This window comes from Danio rerio, chromosome 6, assembly GCF_052040795.2.
Source record: "Danio rerio strain M-AB ecotype USA chromosome 6, GRCz13ab, whole genome shotgun sequence".
Classification (NCBI taxonomy): domain Eukaryota; kingdom Metazoa; phylum Chordata; class Actinopteri; order Cypriniformes; family Danionidae; genus Danio; species Danio rerio.
The window spans coordinates 34,408,182-34,427,711 of record NC_141026.1 but is presented as its reverse complement, the minus strand read 5'-3'; the positions used below and the strand labels follow the sequence as shown (position 1 = coordinate 34,427,711).

The 19,530-nt window shown below is 36.2% G+C and overlaps 1 long non-coding RNA gene across 14 annotated transcripts in view; it reads right to left on the bottom strand.

Annotated features, from left to right (window-relative positions):
- Window positions 1-19,530, bottom strand: part of LOC147836401 (uncharacterized) — a 122,497-nt gene that overhangs the window by 78,389 nt on the left and 24,578 nt on the right. The window contains exons 5-6 of one of the 14 annotated variants that reach the window (XR_015493834.1): window positions 8,898-8,944; window positions 8,181-8,370 (exon numbers count right to left, since the gene is read on the bottom strand). The exons of the other annotated variants lie outside the window; for them this stretch is intronic. This is a non-coding gene — a long non-coding RNA (uncharacterized LOC147836401). Of the gene's footprint in view, window positions 1-8,180; window positions 8,371-8,897; window positions 8,945-19,530 lie in introns of those variants that run through there. 14 annotated transcript variants of the gene reach the window in all.

The following is a 19,530-nucleotide window of genomic DNA, read 5'->3' as shown; positions in this document are numbered from 1 at the left end:
GCTAAAAGTGTTAAAGCCAATTATTTGTCATGTTTACTCAATATACTGACTCTAAAGTAGACAGAAAATACAACCTTAAAAAGAATTCCACAAATCCAGAGTATAAATAAAAAAGTTAGTGTCAAATTTAAACAACAATATCCAATGTCACCTGTAGTATGCTAAGCTAACATGCTACACGCATTTAGCCACTTGTTTGCCATGTTTACTGATGTCATTGACCTAAAACTTTATAAAACACGTACTTTCGCCTTCTAAATGAGTTCACAATTGCAGAGTATAAACGAAAAGTTAGTCAAACATAGCCAACAATATCCAAACACACCTGTAAGGTACTTAACTAACACGCTGCAAGTGTTAGCCACTTCTTTGCCATGTTTACTGATGGCATTGACCTATGGCTTTCACAAATGTAATCCTGGGAAACTTTAAGTAGGCAACTGAAACATAAATGTTATTCGTCACATAAAGTAGCCTAGACTTAACACTTTACAGACCATGCCTGCTATTCTCATTTACACTAGCCGCACTTCAACAGCGGCAAAAGAGAGTGAATGACAGTCAGACAGACAGATGGAGGCAGCAGACGTGAGCTCCTGTCTCGAACCAAAGCGGCGCTGAAACCAGAGCCCTCGGCCTCAATTGCCTAGTTGGCCCGTTACCCATAAACTACAGCCTTTCACATTTCACGTCGCTGCCACTCATTTTCCACGCTGTCTCTTTGCACTTAAGCAAGGGGAATCTAATCTCCGAAAATGCAGTGGCTAGAATAATCAAGAAGACATATGCTGAAAATAAAGTGTGTATTTTGGGGCGTGGGAGGGGTGGGCATGTGTTTGGAGTCGGCAGATGCCTGAGGACTTTACAGCCAGCTTGACTTGTTAGGAAAACTGGGTATACGCTTACACTTCCGTTGACATGACTGCGGTATCAGCGCACTGGCTTAAGTGTTGGACACCCTCTGAATGACCCTGTCAGGGTGTGCATGTTTACAGAGATGATCTGACAAACATTTGCCCAGTGCAACCTGACTGGCCTGACGATGGTACAGTGTGTTTACAGCCACCACCATTCCAATGCCCTGACAAACCAAATTTAAAAATCAAGAGAGCAACTAGATGGATACAGACAGCTCTCAAAAAAGAAACTGAAATTAGCTGCATGCTTATATTACATGTTGGTGTTTACTAATTTAGCATGTGATTCTAGTTTATGGTTCTTGCTAAGGTAAGCATCACTAACGTCTATTACTTATACTTAGCGTGATTCATGTGAATGAACACCCTAACCTTACTCACATAAAATCTGAGTGACTGCAATTTTTTTTCTTTTTTGGCCACATTTTACGTTGTTGTTAAATCCAAACTGAAATGAAACTCAGCTATGCTTAAATGGAAAAATACTGAAGGTAAAATTCAAGTTTTAAAACATAATTTAACTGGAGAAATACATCAAATACATTTTAGGTTAAAAGGCTAAATAAAAAAAATAATAAAAAAAATTAAAAAGACAGCTAAAAGCCTTAACGGGAAAACTGAAACTAAAATCTCTCTCAGGGTTTAATACGAAACAACATGAAACAAAACTAAAACAAAATTGAAATACTAAACAAACAAAAATTGTTTAAAAAATTATATGGCCCAAAACAAAACTGCAGAGATAGGAAAAATTCCCTAACTGAACAACTTAGGCTAAATTGCAGTTCAGTTACTCCAGAAATAAAATTAATGAATAAATAAACAAACTGAAAATGAAGTAGCAAATTAATCAAGTATAAAATGAAACATTGGGCAGTATGCTGGCAATATATCAATCTGTAATAGCAACAGTTCAACCTTTTGCATCATCTTCAAATTACCCCATAGTGTAGACAAACGTTTCATTTAAATTATTCTTCATATTGTTTAAAGTGTAAAGCTGAAGAATGTGATTATATGCATTGTATTTGAAATTGTTTATATTAAAGGGTATTGGTTATAGGTTTGTAGAAGATTAAGTATTATATTAAATTCAAGATGTGACATAGAAACTCTAAATTGTTTTTGTTATGTGGTGCTGATAATAATTTGAAAAGTGCAACCAAAAGGAAGATATTTAACTTTCTTACTCTGCTGCCCAGAAGAGTATATTTCCTAAATGGATATATGATAAACCTCCAACAATATCAGAATGGCATAAAAGAATATTTGATCTTATGTCAATAGAATATAGTATCCACGGTCAAGGGAAAAAACTGCAAATTTTTATTAGATCTGGACTCTACTTTCCAGGAGTATGTAGGTCCCAGGATTTTAGGTAACTTTTTGCCAAACTTTAAATCACCATAAACCCTGGTTAATTTATGTATTCTTTTATTATTGGTTTTACTTTGTGTATTTTCATTTGCCTTTTTTTTTTTTTTTTGGACTTCAGTATGTGCTGTGATAATGACGCTTTGATGTTGAAGAATTTGCTGGTTGTGTTTCTTTGGTCGTTTTGTTTTGCTAAAATAAAGGCAAAAATAAAATAAAGGATATATATATTTTTTAAAGGGCTTGAAATGTTTTTTTTTTAAACTGCCCAACCACAACATCCTACAAAAAGTCGGAAGGGATGTGATGGTGGGCGAAGAAAATGGGTGGAAGAAAAAAACTGGGCGGGAGAAAAAAAAACAGTGATAGAAAAATATATTAATAAATAATAATTTTTTTTTAAGTTTTTGCATTATCGTGCAAATATCCGTTCTACATGTTTGATTTGAAACACAACAAATTTTCTCTTAAATGAGCACAAACAGTACCTAAAGTAATTGAATGCTTTCATTATAGATTTGTGCAGTCTTACAGTGAAACCTCTGTTATTACACAAAACAAAACGAGAGATTCATTTGCTGCACTTCACTTGTTTGATATCAGAGGTGTCACTTTAAATGGCATCTACAGAAGCTGATCTGGGATCAGGTTATCAAATAGAGTGCGTCCGTCAGTCTGCGCTTATACATGCATTCGCTGATTCAGAGGTTGCATATGAAGGGCGATGATCGACGTACAACTTTGATGAATAGAAAGTGAATGCATTCTGACATTCATGACATTTTTATATTAATTTCAAAAGTAAAAATATGGAAAAATACTTAATGATAGGATGATAGCAGGATAGAATGGTAAAACATGGGAGAATCCTGGTAAAAATGGGAGTATATGAAGTGAACAGGAAGTGTTTGTGGAACAACAGTTTTGGGAAGGAATGCAAAACATCTTTGCAAAATAACGCAAAACATCTTTCTAAGGGAAAGATTTTTTCTACCACCCATTTTTTCCCCCACCATAACTTCCCTTCCGGGTCTCTGTAACATCCTACCATCATAACAGCAAGTTTTATACAAGCAAGCGCCACAGTGAAGTTTTATCCATCTATCTTTTTTTTTACTATACATTTATCCTGTTTTTATGGGGCTTTTTAAAAATGTGTAATATGCAGATAAACACCTAAAACACTATGCTGCTATGAGCACCTTTATTGCCAATAGACACACCACAGGTACTGTGCACACACACATATTTCTAAATGTCAAAACAAGAAAGTGTGAAGGACAAGATGAAGAAGATTAGTGTCTTTAAAGGCCTGAGGTTATCCTAATGATGCCATACATCAACCTTCGGAAAGGAACCTAGAGTCAAAGTTGTCAATGCATGAATGCCACACCATTATCATCTCCCAGTTTTAATCATTGTTCCTGTCATGTAAGTAATCAACACCATAACTTGTCCCTGGAGAGATCATTCACAGTTACCCGAGAGTAATACATACACTTGTGCAAAGGCCCTCATCTGCCTTTGTAGTGCGTGCATGACTATTCAGTAGCACTGCTTTAAATGTTGTTGTGACAATGCTAAATGGTGCTTTTTATGAATGTGCTAAAACAACTTCCCCCAGTGTGGGCCGTGGCACCAAAGGCAATGATGGGTGAGAACTAACACTCCAGCACCACAAACAGTGTCAGGGCTACTGTGATTTCCTGTGACCACCTCCCATCTGCCCCCGCCTGTTCCTCAGAGATGTTCTCTCCGCATGGAGCTGTGATTTTCACCAGCATTCTTAATCAGCTTCAAACTGGAGCAACAACCGCCTTTTGCAGGTCTCATCAGGCTAACAAGGTGAGGATGCCCCAAGAACTTCAGGGCAGTTCTCACCTCTGGAGGCATCACCTCTGCTCTTGTTATGCCTATGAGCAGCCCCTCTTATGGTTCTCCACCCTGAGTGCTTGCCCCAATTTGACCTGGTGAAGGTGGTGAGGGTGGGCTGTATTTCTGCGGTAGTGAAAGAAGAGTTGAAGAAGAGTCAACACATTTACATTATCTATTTAGCATATGCTACTATAACCCAGGGCGAGTGATAGATTAGACAGACAATATGATAGCTAGATAGCAAGCCAGCCATTCAGCCAGTTAGCTAGACAGACAGACAGACAGACAGACAGACAGACAGACAGACAGACAGACAGACAGACAGACAGACAGACAGACAGACAGACAGACAGACAGACAGACAGACAGACAGACAGACAGACAGACAGACAGACAGACAGACAGACAGATAGATAGATAGATAGATAGATAGATAGATAGATAGATAGATAGATAGATAGATAGATAGATAGATAGATAGATAGATAGATAGATAGATAGATAGAGTTAAAATAGCAATTAAATGATAACACGACAGACAAAAGACAATGTATGTAGTCTGATTTTCTGCACGGTAGCATGCAGTTTTGCAAGAAAGCATCTGCTACATAAATAAGGGTAAATGATGGGACCATGTGGACAACCTGGTCAAGTCATCGGCAGCATCTGTTTACATCTACAGCAGTTGGTCCAGTTCAGCATTATGAACTAACATCAGAGTCATGGATGTTTCTGTCCAACAATCCAATGCATTAGAATAACAGCAAAAATTATTAAAGCAAAAAACACATACAGGATGACCCATACATACGAGTGTTCTTTTGTTAAGTCATCATACCTCAGTATATTGTACACAAAGATTTACACTGTTAGGCACCACAAAATGAAGAAAGAGATCAACTTAATTAATATTCAAAAATCATTACCAAGTACTGCACTGTTTACAGTCATAAGTAAGTACTTCTTTTGGTATGGCAAGGCAATGCAATCTCACTGCAATTCATAAATCTTTGATTTAGTGGCTTATTTGTATTAATTTTATGATCTCATTAATACATTTCAGTATAATTTGCTAATCCGCCAATTTTAAAAATAGATGTTTTCATACAAATTAAGTTTATGAATTCGTACAAATGATCCACTTTTCCGACCATATGTAAAATAATCAAGACACAGATGACAACACAGTCACCTTTTGCTGCCACTATTGATTTGTTGTCAAAGCCTTGTTGGTTATGTGGGTGCATATGTAATCTATAAAAGGGTGGATTACTACAGTATCATATTTTAAACTTTAGTTCATGTGTAATGTTGCTGTGTAAACATAAACAATATCACTGAATGTAATAGCCATCAAACTCCTGTAAATACTCACAGTGAGCAGCGTGTAGTGTCTCTCTACACAGCCGCTTTCCGTGCATTCTAAACCTCAGATTACAAACTTGCAAAAGATATGTGAACGTTTCATATTACTTAAACATGCTTATTCCGAATATATGTGAAAGACACTTGTCTGATTTTATTTTAGAGAGCAGGCGTTAGGTTCATCTGTGTCCTCTTCATTATCTGTCTGATTCAGGCTCAAACCGATATGGCTAACGGCTACTCTGGGGTGCGTTTCCTAAAGACATCATAAGCCAACTAAGGTCGCAAGTTGTGTCGTTACAAAAATAGTATTTTGATTTGGTGTTTCCCAAATCCGTCGTTCCAACAAACATTCGCAAACTGTGTCGCAAACTTTTATGCTTGCAACTACACCCCTGGAGCTGTAGTTGGAAACATAGTTCCTGGCTGTGTTCTATTCCCACTTATCCCCCCTATGCCCTATTCATTTAGAACATTCTAACATTTAAACATGGAATTTTTTTTTTTTAATAAAGCATTAAAGTCATCTCTCTTAGGTGTAATTTGCTTTCAAAGCATTTTTACAGTTCACTTTGAAAACGCAGTGCACTTTGAAAACATTAATGCCATTTGGAACACAGCCGTGGCTCATGGCGAAAGCTACATGTGATATATTATTTAAAAGCAGAGTTTATGTTATGTCTCCTAAGCTTGTGAAAACAAAAAACATAGCAGACGCTAATGCTTTTGATTTATAGTAGGTTTTGACCTACTATATCTGTAGTATTTTATCTGTAACCTACTGTATATGACATGAGCCTCTTGTTTAGAACTTTCTGCAGTGGTTTACATGTCAAATTGTAAAGTAAACTTAAAAAAATAAAATAAAATAAACACTACTTAATAATAATAATACTAATAGTAATAATAATAATAATATTAATCAGAATAAACGTTGTCATCATTATTATTATTAATATTATTATTATTAAAGTATGATTTTTTTCATTTCCTAATAAATAATAAATATTAAATTTTATTTCTTAATAAATAGCCTCATTATTTATTTATTTATTTATTTATATGATTTATAAATGATATTAGAATACATGTTAGCTTTAGAATAGAATATGGAATATTCTCAATAATATTTGTAAAGGAAACACAGGCCCTATTTGTGCCCTTTACATATATTTCAAATAATATGGAACCCCGTTTAGAGCATAATTTTGGGCGTTTTACAATATAATAACTAATGTGGTTCAAACAATGGATCTGCGACAGAGAAACTACAGGTTTTGGGAGACACATTATTCTTTTCCCAAATGATGCATCGTACTATGATAGTTCAGCCGCGGGTCGTTGTTTGGGAAACGCACCCCTGACTGACAGCATTTACACAGCCAAGGCAAAGCGCATACTTGTAGATGCGTGACAATTTTCCTGGTGACGTGGAGCCGATCCGTGAATCACAGCACATTATGTTAGCAAACCAATCAGAGACTCTTGTGGGCGGGCCTTCAGAGGAACTAGAAAAAATGACAGTCGTTTTTTTATGTTAGCTAAGTAGCTGTATATAATAAAAGTAAGATATTTGAAAAAATAACGTGATTTTTTACACATGAAGCATGAGCACACATTGCTTTGCACTCCATAAACACAACCAAGCCTTAAAATTACACTCTGGACCACCCCTTTAAAACTGACATAGGTAGCTGCTCACAATCAGTTTGCATCAATATGCAGAAAATCAATATAAAACATTTTTGAGCCAATGATCAGAACTTCCCATCACCATACTTGTAGGATATAGCTTCATTTGTTTGTTTGCTTTTTTATTTTGAGGTATGCTCACATACTGAATGTATCCCTCATATTGCAGACCTTTTCGTCTGCTTCTGTCTGATATCAATATGTAATTTTTCCAGAAATCATTCACTTTTTCACTGTGAGGACTGCACAAATTTAAAAGGGAACACCAAGAAGGGTCAACTGGTTGAAATGCAATGCACTGTGAAAAAAATAAACCAGTTCCTTAAATTATACACCATTGTGCCAGTTCTTTAGTTCAGTTATTGCCAGGTTTTCCATCTGATTGAGCTGTCAGTCTTATTACAAACAAATTATGCGGTTGCATCTAAATATAGGCAATGTCAAAAGGGGGCTTCAGTAGGAACCTCAAGCTTATTTTGGCTGTAGTTGTAATCATAAACACCATTTACACGTAGGATTAACATCTGACTAGACATATTACTGGTATTAATATTTTATCATTATACACTTCGGCTATTCTAAGAAAACTGCATATTTAGTTCAGTGCAGGCAGTCCTTCAGCGCATATAAAGCATTAGCCTGAATGAGCACTTCCACTTCAAACGCAAACCACTTTTTGATTGGATCACAAAACATGTCGGATTCATTGGCTAAGCCCCTATGCAAGCCCTGCACATCTCAAAGGGTTTAGAATATCACAAGTGAAAGTCAACTTGACCCAAAGAACATGCAGTTCTCCATCACACCTCGCATTTGAAATCTCCTTAAAATAAACCGATCTGGACACGGACACTGAGTTATAGGCACAGCTGTAATGAGACAAGGAGGAGAAAAACATGCAGCATTTCTAACAATAACACCACTGATATCTTAATATGAGTGAGGAGACATTCACACCTACTGGATGCGGTTTCAGGTTGGGTGAGGAGTCAGAAGGGATGAGGTGTAGGGTGCGCCTGGTGCTGTTTGGGTAACACGGGGTAGAGACAGAGTCAGGTTGCACACTGTTAGCATTCCGATAAGACGTCAAACACTGGACTAGCGACTCAGGCCTCCTCCTGCGTATCTATACATGTCCCACTGCAGTCTAGAATGGAAGGAGAAGGCATGCGCGTGTTTTTCCAGGGAGCTTGTATCAGCTCTTGGAAATGTGGTGCTGAAGTATTTACACTCATTGCATACAACAGACTGAGAGTCCAGAGACACCAAATGACCTCAAGATGAATAATGATTATCATCATGTACAGTTGAGAACAAAGTTATAATTGAGCAATGGCATGTTTTAGCATACTCAAGTTAAAAGAGTTTTTGTCTTTCCGACCAAGATCACAAGTTTAAATACATCTAGAGTAGTGGAGGAACTTATTAGCTGCCTTCAGATGGATCTGTTTCAACAGATAAAGAATGTATTCATTAAATTTTACATTTGTATTTTTTTATGCATATAAATAGTAGATGTTAGGTCAATCCAGTTCAAAGCTACAGGTTAATAGTCTATTGGCAATGGCAGAATCAGATTATAAAAAATAAGTACTCTGAAGTTGTTAAAGGGATAGTTCAGCCAAAACTGAAACATCTGTCATCATCCTTCCCTGGTTACAGCAAAATGCTCACCGTATGCGCAGATTTGGAAGACAATCATGCAGAATGCATCTTTGCACCTAAAAAAAGGGAAACGCAGCGCTCAGCAAAGGTTTAAAACTACTGTCATGTCAACTTGCTGCGGTAAACAAAGCCTGCAATGCTTGCTCCACCTTCAAGCTCTTCTGATTGGCCTACTGCTCTGGCACTGAACGCAAATGGATTGGTTAATATCAGCTGTCAATCACTCAGTCAACGCCTTCTGCCTTCAGATGACCGAGAGCTACAACTCTGTAGATACAACACTGACAAATTTCGTTTTAGAAACTACCTGAAGTTACAAACAATGGCACATCTAATTAGTGATCTTGTGGTGAATGTTAATCCACCATTTACACATTTTAAAGAGTGGATAAAAGACTTCTAGTGGGTTAAAGTCCGCTATGAAAATGACTAAATCCTTCACTGTAAAGCCTGTGGGATGGAGTTTGCAGGTAACAGTGCTTGCCACATGTACACAATTTAAGCATGAGAGATTCTGTTTAATCTTTTATTTAATTGTCAGGATGCTTGCCGTGCAAGTGGCTGATTTATATAAAACGTAACAATGCATATACTATTACAAAAGACCTTGCATTCAATAAGATTGAATTAATATCGCAGTTTATGAAAAGACCAGCATTGCTATCAAGATGACATATGGAAATAATAAGATGGAAATAATAAGTGTCCAAAATCAGACACTATGCTTGAGAACAGCACAGTTATTATCATTAACTAAGTTTCATTCATGTCAAGCAGTGTGTGCAGGGCCGGTGGGCGCATGCAGATTTTCTTTGTTTGTTAGTTTTGATTAGTGTTAATTTCAAATGCAATAAATCTGTTGATATAAAACTTGTAATGGTGCACATAAGTTTTGGCTGGTGGTCCTAAATTTAAAGTTAGGAGCACCAGTGCTACCAAGCAGAAAGGTTAATTTAAAGCTCTTGTATATTTAAGTTTTTGGGTGAATGGTATATATATCATGCCAAAGTCATACCACCAGACGAACATTGGCAACAAACAACCAACATATTACTGTGACATGTATACAAGGTCATTTTATACACTATAGAAATTAACATTACCAAATTAAAAACAGAAAGTATACTAAAAGTTTTACAAATTGTCTTTAAATATATCAGACATTTCTCTAGGCATAACTATGCAAATAAATTGTGGTTAAATAAATCTAACTTCTGAAAATTAACACATTATTAAAAACAAAGTGTACTCAAACATGATTTACTGCACAACTCACACTGACTAACTGTGTCAGCGAGGTGAGGCTTTCTCTTTGAATATAAAAAGATAATGCAGAGACACCCCTCATTGATACCTCTAACTGTGAGATAATGGATTTAGCTACCGGTAACTAAAATGGATTGAAAAATATATCGGCTCTCACTAATGACCCTGTAGTCTCCACTGCTCTATTAGGACTCATCTGGGAGTAAGAGTAATGGGGTGGCTGGTGAACTTGCCTGCCTGTTAACAGTCACTATAAAATTGTCATGTCAGCGCCTTGTGCCCTTCTTTACAGTCTCAAACCAAGTGCTATGATATGAATACCTTTAGCTTAAAGAGAAAGAAGTCGTGCAACTGTATGTTTCAAGAACAAAAAAATGCATCTTTAAAGAAGGGGAGGTGGATTTTCATGAAAAGTTTCTTTCATTTGCTGTCAGCATTAGCTCTGAGCTCATTCTTATATGCTTTTTATTGACCAATATTGTCAATTTAATATGACTCCATGAGGGTTAGACCCATCAGATGGACAAAATTGGATGAAATATTGCAGGGTGAAAGTACCATGGGGCATTGTGTTTAATTACAATGTAGTGTTTTCTGCATACTGATGACTTTAGGAGTGTTATTCACACACAAGCCTCGACTAATACTGTGCTGCAGCACATTCAACAAATGTTACAGCTTTGATGTTAATCTAAAACATGTGCTTTCACAGCCAGAGAATAGCTGTAGATATTTCATTTATGGAGCAATTGAAAGTTTTACGTTTAAAATTCTTTTACGTTACTGTCACAAAGTTCAGCGTGTTGAAGTGCATATGAACAGTGAAACGGTTTTTCTTTTTTCAGTCTTCTCATCCAGACTTTCAGCTGTCTTTAACCACAATATTCGTTGCAGACGACAGAAATGAATTTTAAAAAGAGCAAAAGTGCTCAAGAAGTAATTTTGATCATAATAACGATGTGCATGAAAAGTAACATTTAGTCATTACTGTCAGGGGAGATATATATGAGAGATATATATATTAGCATTAAAGAAGCCTATTGGTAATGAATCTCATCCTTCGGGGTTAGTGCAGATGAGTAATAATCTTATGCTAATATATTCTGTGACAAAATCGTCTGATTCTAGCTTTCTGTTGAGCCGTTTTAATCTGCAATCTATTCATAGATGTAAAGACCAGACACTTGGAGGACGTTCATTAAAATTCTGGTGAAACTGGTAAAACTACTGTTCTTGAATAGAATTATAGACTTCTTCACTGCAGAGCAAAAAGATAAAGATGTGATGATGTTGTTTTAAAGTGCCCTCATCATGATCTTTTGTTTTGGAATTCTCCTAAAACAAGTTTGCATTTATACATCAACTTTATTCTACTTTTAACCATTTAACTGACTGCTCCACCAAATGGTTGACCATATATTTGTTTTTAATAACGACTGTTAAAGTCGTTTATTGAATGACTGTTTTAAATAATGGTTTACACACACAGCATTGTTGGTTTACAAAAAAATCTAAATCATACAAACATCCTGTGAACTTGATCTTGGTTTTATTGTGAAAAAAAACATGTGAAATGAGAATCTGAAAAATATTTTTTAAAAATATGTCAAAAAATAAAGATGATTTAGTATTCAGAAATATCTTATTTTAAATATGCTTTTAAATAAATAGGTCTTACACTTCATATTTTCATTTTTTTCATAGCATATGTATTAATTCCAGTACTAAACCGACACATCTACCATTTGGTAAAGGTTGATATTTTAGAAATTATGGGATGTGTTGAACAAATTGCATTAAGTGTGTTAAGTGGCATTAGGAGTTAGGAAATGCAATCCAATTTTCTTTGTTGGGCAGTTAAAGGGTTAATGTACTGTACATTGCAATTGAAAAAAAATTTTCTGAGCCTACTCTGCTCTGACAGGTCTAGAAACAAAACAGTAATTGCTATATATAAAGTTCAGCCCTGGAGGCTTCCTAAGCACTTAATATGAACAGCAACAATGGTGTCCATTTTACAATATCAATTCAGTCAAAGTCCTCCTTATCCTTTGGAAATGCAAAATGGATTTGATTTTGTACTAGCAAACTACACAACTGGGTAAAACAAAATTACCAGTTGGGTGTGTCTTTTGTTTGAAACATCCCAAACATCCCAGAATTGAGCTAATTCAATAATTAAGACTGTAATTGCATCCAATAAAATCAACTTCCAAAACTGCAGTGGAAGTGTGACAGGCAAATGCCACAAGCACTTTCAAATATGAATGTATTCTGTGCACTCATCCAATCAACCTCAACTTGTGTCACTGGTAGTTCCTCATGTTTTGGGTTAGTTACCCAGAACTTAAGTAGGTGGAAATTATTTCCTACGAAAGCAATTCCTAAAACTAAAGTCGTTCCCAGTTCCTGCAGTGAAAACAAGACAAAAAAGCATATAATCATGCTAATAGTTCTAGGAGCATTTTAAAAACTCTTCTCATGTTAAAGTTGTTCTTTTTTCTTCTTTTTTTTATGAAGCATTATGAAGATGTCTATGTGGCCGAAGTATGGTTAGACTGATTCATGTTAGTAACAAAACAAATGTACAGATAATTGCACTGTAAAGTGGACTTTGATTCAAAAGGCAACAACAAACTCCAATAAACATTTACTCAATGTCTCTCCTCAAACTTTCTTCCAGTATAGAGAGGGGGAATCTGGAAGCAATGTGGACAGACACAAAGACATCACAGGGAACAGAGGGAGGGTGTCCTGGGTTAAAACAATGGTGACACCCACCTTAACAAACATGTGCCGTACCACAAACCGGCCTCCTCTACTTGAACAGTGTGCATGCGAGCCCACTCAACAAATGACTGCCTCATAGGCCCTTTTGTTTTGCTAACTGGTAACTGTGGATGTGGAAAAAAGAAAAACTTGAGTAAACAAGCAGTGCTTACCATCTCAATAGAGCTGCATGGGTGTTCTTCAGCACAACAGTCTGGGCCACAAGGCAAACTATGAGAAAAGCATGGCCTGAACTCAACAGCAAACAGGCTTCAATTGTGTCTCTAAAACAGCCCACTGCATTTTGATTTCTGCTATTTGTTTACACACAGCAATAAAAAAGAATTGTCTTTGAGAATTTAAATCCATCTATAGCCACAGCTTGAGGTTATTGTTGCAGTGTCTGCGCTTTGCAAAGCTTTGCTCTATTATGTGAATCCTGATCAAATACAATGGCTACGATTTTAACGGATAAACACAATGAAACAATAAACATAAATGCCACTGTACTAAAAAAAAGCCAAGCCAATGTCAAAAAACTTTCAATGCAAAACACAACAGTATTCTAAACAATATAGGTAAATGTAAAGATTAAAGATTAATATTAGTGTTTTTCCATCTTTCTTGTGGCATGCCCCAAGGTTCAATCTTTGACCCTATTTTGTTTTCAATTTACATGCTCCCATTTTGCTCTATGTTTAGGAAGTATAACATTATATTTACAGGTTTGCGGATGAAAAGAGGTGTATTTTAGATCAAACCTAACTAAACTGTTTACATTCTCTCCTGACCTGTCATTAAGATTTAGAATTTCTTGTATTTCTTGTAAGAAGAGATTACTGTCTTTGATCTAAAACAAATATTATTTCTAAAATAGTAATATACACAAAAGTTATAAAAATGTATATTATTTAAAAATGTTATTCGTGTGACATTTGGATAAACAAGCTCATTTCATTGATAAAATATATTTTTTTTCAGTTGCACAAGTTTTGCAGAGTTCAGACTGCATGATTTTTAGGCCCAATTTTGACTCATCAACAGGTTTTGAGAAATTGCCAACAAATGCCTGAAATCACAGGCAAATGTGATTACGTGAGTAACACAGTGTGAACTACCAAAGACGCTGAAAAAAAAAAACGGCGATCAGTCACCGACACCCCTTCAGATATTTGGCATGCTACATAGGCGATTCAAATCATGCCATGTGAATGTGATCTGATTGAAAATATCATTGGCAATTACCTACAGCCAATGAGAAAGCAGTATCCACTAGTACGAGTATTTGCAGGCCAGCGGGAGGTTGGGGAAGAAGTTAAAAGAAGTTTAAAGCGCTTATTTTTGGTCTGTTTAGACCCAAGTTAGTTGTCGGCGATTCTCCTACTGTAAAATCATGCAGTGTAAAACCCCAGTCGCTGATCCATTCTTCAGTGTAAACACAGCAGCAACATAGTGCTACCCCAGATAGTCATGCTGTGTAAAAACATATGTGACACAACTACTTTGAAAATCGTGCAGCCTGAACTCTGCATAAGTCTATTCATGCTGATGTTAAAAAACCTTAAAAGTCAGTACATTATTTGATGTATTTCCATTATTCATCACTGCACTGTAGGTAATATTATTTCCCATGTGAGATACGAAAACTGTTTTTAAGAATTATAAAAAAAAAATTTTTAATGTAATGAAAGTCAACAGAGTGAAAAATTACACTGAATCACATACATTTTCATGATTTAAAATGTATAGATGAATAAAACATAAGCAAATCATTCATCAGAAATTAATTATTTAATCACAAACACTAATATAAACATTAGTTGAGCTCATCATCTGGCCATGCTCACCTCTGAAAGGTTGAGTAAATGTAACCATGCCCTTCTCCTTCAGTTTCTGCAAAATATGATTTCACGCTGGCCATTGTCTTGTCAGGCTGAGAACATTCTTTCTTTTATTAGTGTCTAGTTTTGTAACACTGCCAAATAACACTTGATTGCTCTTTAATTAAATATTAATGGCCGTCATTACATCTTCATTTATAATTAATGGCCGTTAACGACTGATATTGCACATTAATGTAATTAAACATTAGTAAAGCAGTAATGTAATTTCGTTTTCTCTAACGACTGGAGACTGGATGACTTTATACAGCAGAAGTGGACAAAACAGTGGCTGCAGTGAAATGATTGAAGCTGGTATTAAAACTGCACTGGCTTTACAAAGGTCTGCAGGATATTAAAGCCCAATAAAACAGATATGTTTAGTTTGCTTTTTATTATAATGTATATTAATTGACCATTTCAAAATGCACCATGCATGTTTGCGTGTATCCAGACAATTGATTTACAATGCCATTAAATGCAGGGAGTCCAAACTGCCCCTTCACCCCTGGATGTGTAGCTGAGATTGTTTTGCACAGAGATGCTTTTGTTTGTTAGTGTGGGACCAGGAGACTGTTCCCTAAGGCATCAGAGAACTGGCATCAATAACTCTCTTTTTTCACCCTGAGGTGGCATCAACTTTAACCCTACATCTAAGGGTGTCAGTCTAGCATTAATCTGTGCGGCTAAATTGTGGTTGTGCTGGTCAGCGCATTCCTTTCCTGTAGCTTTAACCTTTTAAGAGTGATGTGGTCTTCACATGCGATCAGAAATGTCCTTAATCCTATTTCTTATGCTTTAATTATCAGTCTGTCACATTCAGTGTTGGGGAAAGTTTCGTTTAAAAGTGATATATTAAAACCTTGAAACACTTTATTTTCTACTCCAACACACTTTACTATAGTAAAACCCACAATTTTTATTACATTTTATGAGTTCACTAACTGAATACTACAGTATACAGTATGCTTTAACAAGGAGTTGCAAATGCTACAATATATACTGTAGGCTATAACTAATGAATCAAAAACACTAGTATTTTAGAATTTCTCTTAACTTTTTAGTATTCTGAGTATTGTTAACAGTGAACCAACATATAAATCATTTCATATCATACTTAACAGGAGGTTCTCTGGAGTGCAAAAGCCAGAAAAGGCAGAGGAAACACAAGACACAAATTGTGAGTCCCCATCATCTCACTGAGCTAGAGCAGACAATTGGTACATAAGCAGCGTATATTTGAGAGCGCACAAGAAAATTAGCTTATGAGCAGTGTGTATTTGAGAGTGCGATGCACGAACAGAGGAAATCACAGTGAGAGCAGAGATTTGCATGGCCGTATTACAGGAATGCGCTCTCGACTTGTAATACGACAGTTGTATTGCTGAAGTACTACCATAATATATTGTATTGCATGTTTCAGAAGTATAAGTAACTACAGAAATACATCTACAATACTGCAATACATAACAAAAACTAAAGTCCACCTTAAATACTTATGTATCTAAGTGCAATAAATTACATATCACTATATTGCTCCTCTCAGTTTATTTAATGTTATTTCAGTTATACTGCAGCTTTTACTGCTGATGAATTTTATGGTGTTGTAGTTGAACTGTGTTTATACCTCACTACTGTGCAACTTTCCAGTTACGTTGAATTTTGCCACAGTTATCCTGGTATATAGGCCACTGCTGTTGTACTGTTCAGTTCACTGCAGTTATTTTTAATGTTTTGTTTTTGCAAATAAACTCTTAAAATTCTAATTAGAAAATTACTTGAAGCCAAAAAACATCCCTGAAAAAAAGGACAAAATATTCTTGGAAGATGTTGAAGAACAAACCCCTTCAAACACAAGTGCAGTACAGTTCTTACCACACCATTGGCATATTAGACCACAGCAGTACAAGTGCAGTAAAGATGGAGCTTATGTGTTTTTACTCCAGTTTACTGCAACTCATACTGCTGTTGAACTGTATTGTAACAAAGTGGCGACATCAAGTGCTCTACCAGTACCAGTCTAGAATTCTAATCCGAGAATGATTGTATTCATAACGTGTCATTCTAGGCTCAAGAAACAAAACTGAAATTGTACCTGACTTTTCTTACAATGGTTCGGGCACGATAGTGGAAAAGTAGCTTAAATGTATTCATTTTTAAGGAAAGTAATGATTATATTATTTTTTGTGTGTTTTTTCATCTTGGTCTTAAAATTGTAATATACTGTATTACTTTTAAAAAGAACTTTTCCTAACATTGCTTTGCTGTTGTAAAAATTTAGGAATCATAGAGGCTTCTTAGATTAATTACCTATTTTTTACGATGGAAGAAATTGTTCATTAGGAAACAAAAAAGCTTTTTCTATAGCACTGCTGCAAAAACATGTAAAACTAAACTATTTTCACAATAAGACTGTCTTGTGTTCCAGCAAAAATGCCTTTAAATAATCCAAAATCAAGATGAATCATTTTGAGAAGTTTATGGCGCAAATAGGAAAGAAAATTACCTTTGCGTTTCCCAATAATAAATACAACTTTAGGGACTGTTTATGTCCAATTTGTGAGTAGGAAACTCATATTATCACCATAATTCAGACAGCACATGAAGGCAGCAGACTTCATCAAATGAAAAATTAAATTTGAATGCAAAAAAACCTGAAATAGTGTCCTCTTGCAAACCACACTCCAATGATCTCAGTTATAGTCACAATTTTTATGGTGTAGCACTGTAATGGATTCAAAAGCTTTTGGTTTACCCTGGGAGATCAAAGCTGAGAATGAGCAAAACAGGAAAGCAACGAGCAAATATTTTCTGCAAGGTAATAAAAATGAAGTTTGTGCTTTAGAGCATTGGTAAGCACAGCACAGGCCTCTGCCATTAAAACACAATCACTTCTCTCCAGCGCTGTGAAAACAAATATACACGATGAGCCTACAGGGCTGCTATCCTCTGATGGCACTACGACTTCCTCTAATTAAAGCATTCTACAGCACAACAGGACACAAACAAAGGCTGCTTTTTAAATATCTCTCATCATGTTGTATCAACTGTTTGTGGGAAGAGGGAAGCAGAGAGAGAGAGAGAGAGAGAGAGAGAGAGACAGAGAGGGGATTCCACACCATTTTCCTGCTCTGTGATTGAGACAGGATGAAGGTAGATGGTAAATCAAGACTGCACAGCTGCTGTTGTTGTGTGAATTTTTAACAAGAAAATTAGATCCTTAAGGGCTCCCTTATGGTTTAGAGAAGACCCCGGTGGTGGGGTTAAAGACAAGCAGACACTAAAATTATATGAAGAAATTCTGTATGGTTCTTTCATCCTGCATCATCACAAAGTTTTGGAGGATTAAAATGAATTCTGATCAAAAACAATGCCTCCAATTTCAATGAATACTTTGACAATTATGAAAAAATACTAATGCCACTGCACTAAAAAAATAAAATAGCCAAGCAAATGTCCAAAAAAAACTTTCAATGCAAAACAACAGTGTTCTAACACAATGTCTACATAATATCTAGTTTTGGAGGATTAAAATTCACCATTGCAAGAACGCAATTTTCTGTCTATATACAGCTATAGAAACAAAAAAAAGAGACCAATTGAAAATTCTCAGTATTTAATTAATTTATTTATTAATGTTCATATTTGCTTTATTCTATAAAAGTTTGATAATATCACTTCTAGATTTTAAGTTAAAAAAATATTTTGTTTTTTAGAAAACTACATGTAAGAGTAATAAAAAAATCTTCAAACGTTTGACAATCTTGGTTATTTCATAAAGTATTGATTTCTTAACTATTAAACTTAAAACGTCATGCCTACAAATGCTCATTAATAGGAAGAATTATAATAGCCTTTATACTTTGCCACAATCGTTCACATCACAATGTTTTACCTATTTGCCAATTCACCTGTACCGCATGTCTTTGGACTGTGGGGAAAACCGGAGGACCCGGAGGAAACCCACGTGAACGCAGGGAGAACATGTAAACTCCACACAGAAACACCAACTGAGCCGAGGCTCGAACCAGCAACCTTCTTGCTGTGAGGCGACAGCACTACCTACTGAGCCACTGCATCGCCATTTGTAATTTCTGTTTCTTTATATTCATTGTAGTGTCTTTTTGTAGGTCATATATGTTTTGTATGCCGCCATTTTTGCACAGATATTGTTTCAAGAGTTCACACTTAGCTGATGATTCATAAAAGCTTGTTTGGCATGCTGTCCCGGGAGAGAGCCCCGAGCTCAAGTACTCCTCGAGCCCGGGCTTCCTCCCGTTTGGCAGAGCGAGAGGGGAGCCTGAGCTCAGTGGATCTCAGAACTCCCCTGCTGCGGTAGCTAAGGGAACACGAGGGGTTAGATAAATGCTTGGTTGTTATGTATGTTGAATGTCTTTGGATGGTGGGAGGAAACCGTAAGAACCCGGGGAAAACCCACGCGGACACGGGGAGAACATACAAACTCCTCACAGAAACACCCACCGGTCCTGTGGGACCAGGGCCGGCAGTGTTCTTGCTGTGGGGCTCGCAGTGCTAACCACTGGGCCGCCGTGTCACCCAGTCAGAGGTAAAGGAGGAGAAAAGGGGGGTTTCTTCCAAACGAAGATAAAGTGAACTGAAAACTGTGGTTATTTATAGTAGCTTAGGGCTCGTATGATTAGAAGATATTGATTAGCAAATGCGGGACCGGCCGTGATAAATCATAAGCATGTGATCCTCTCGAAATT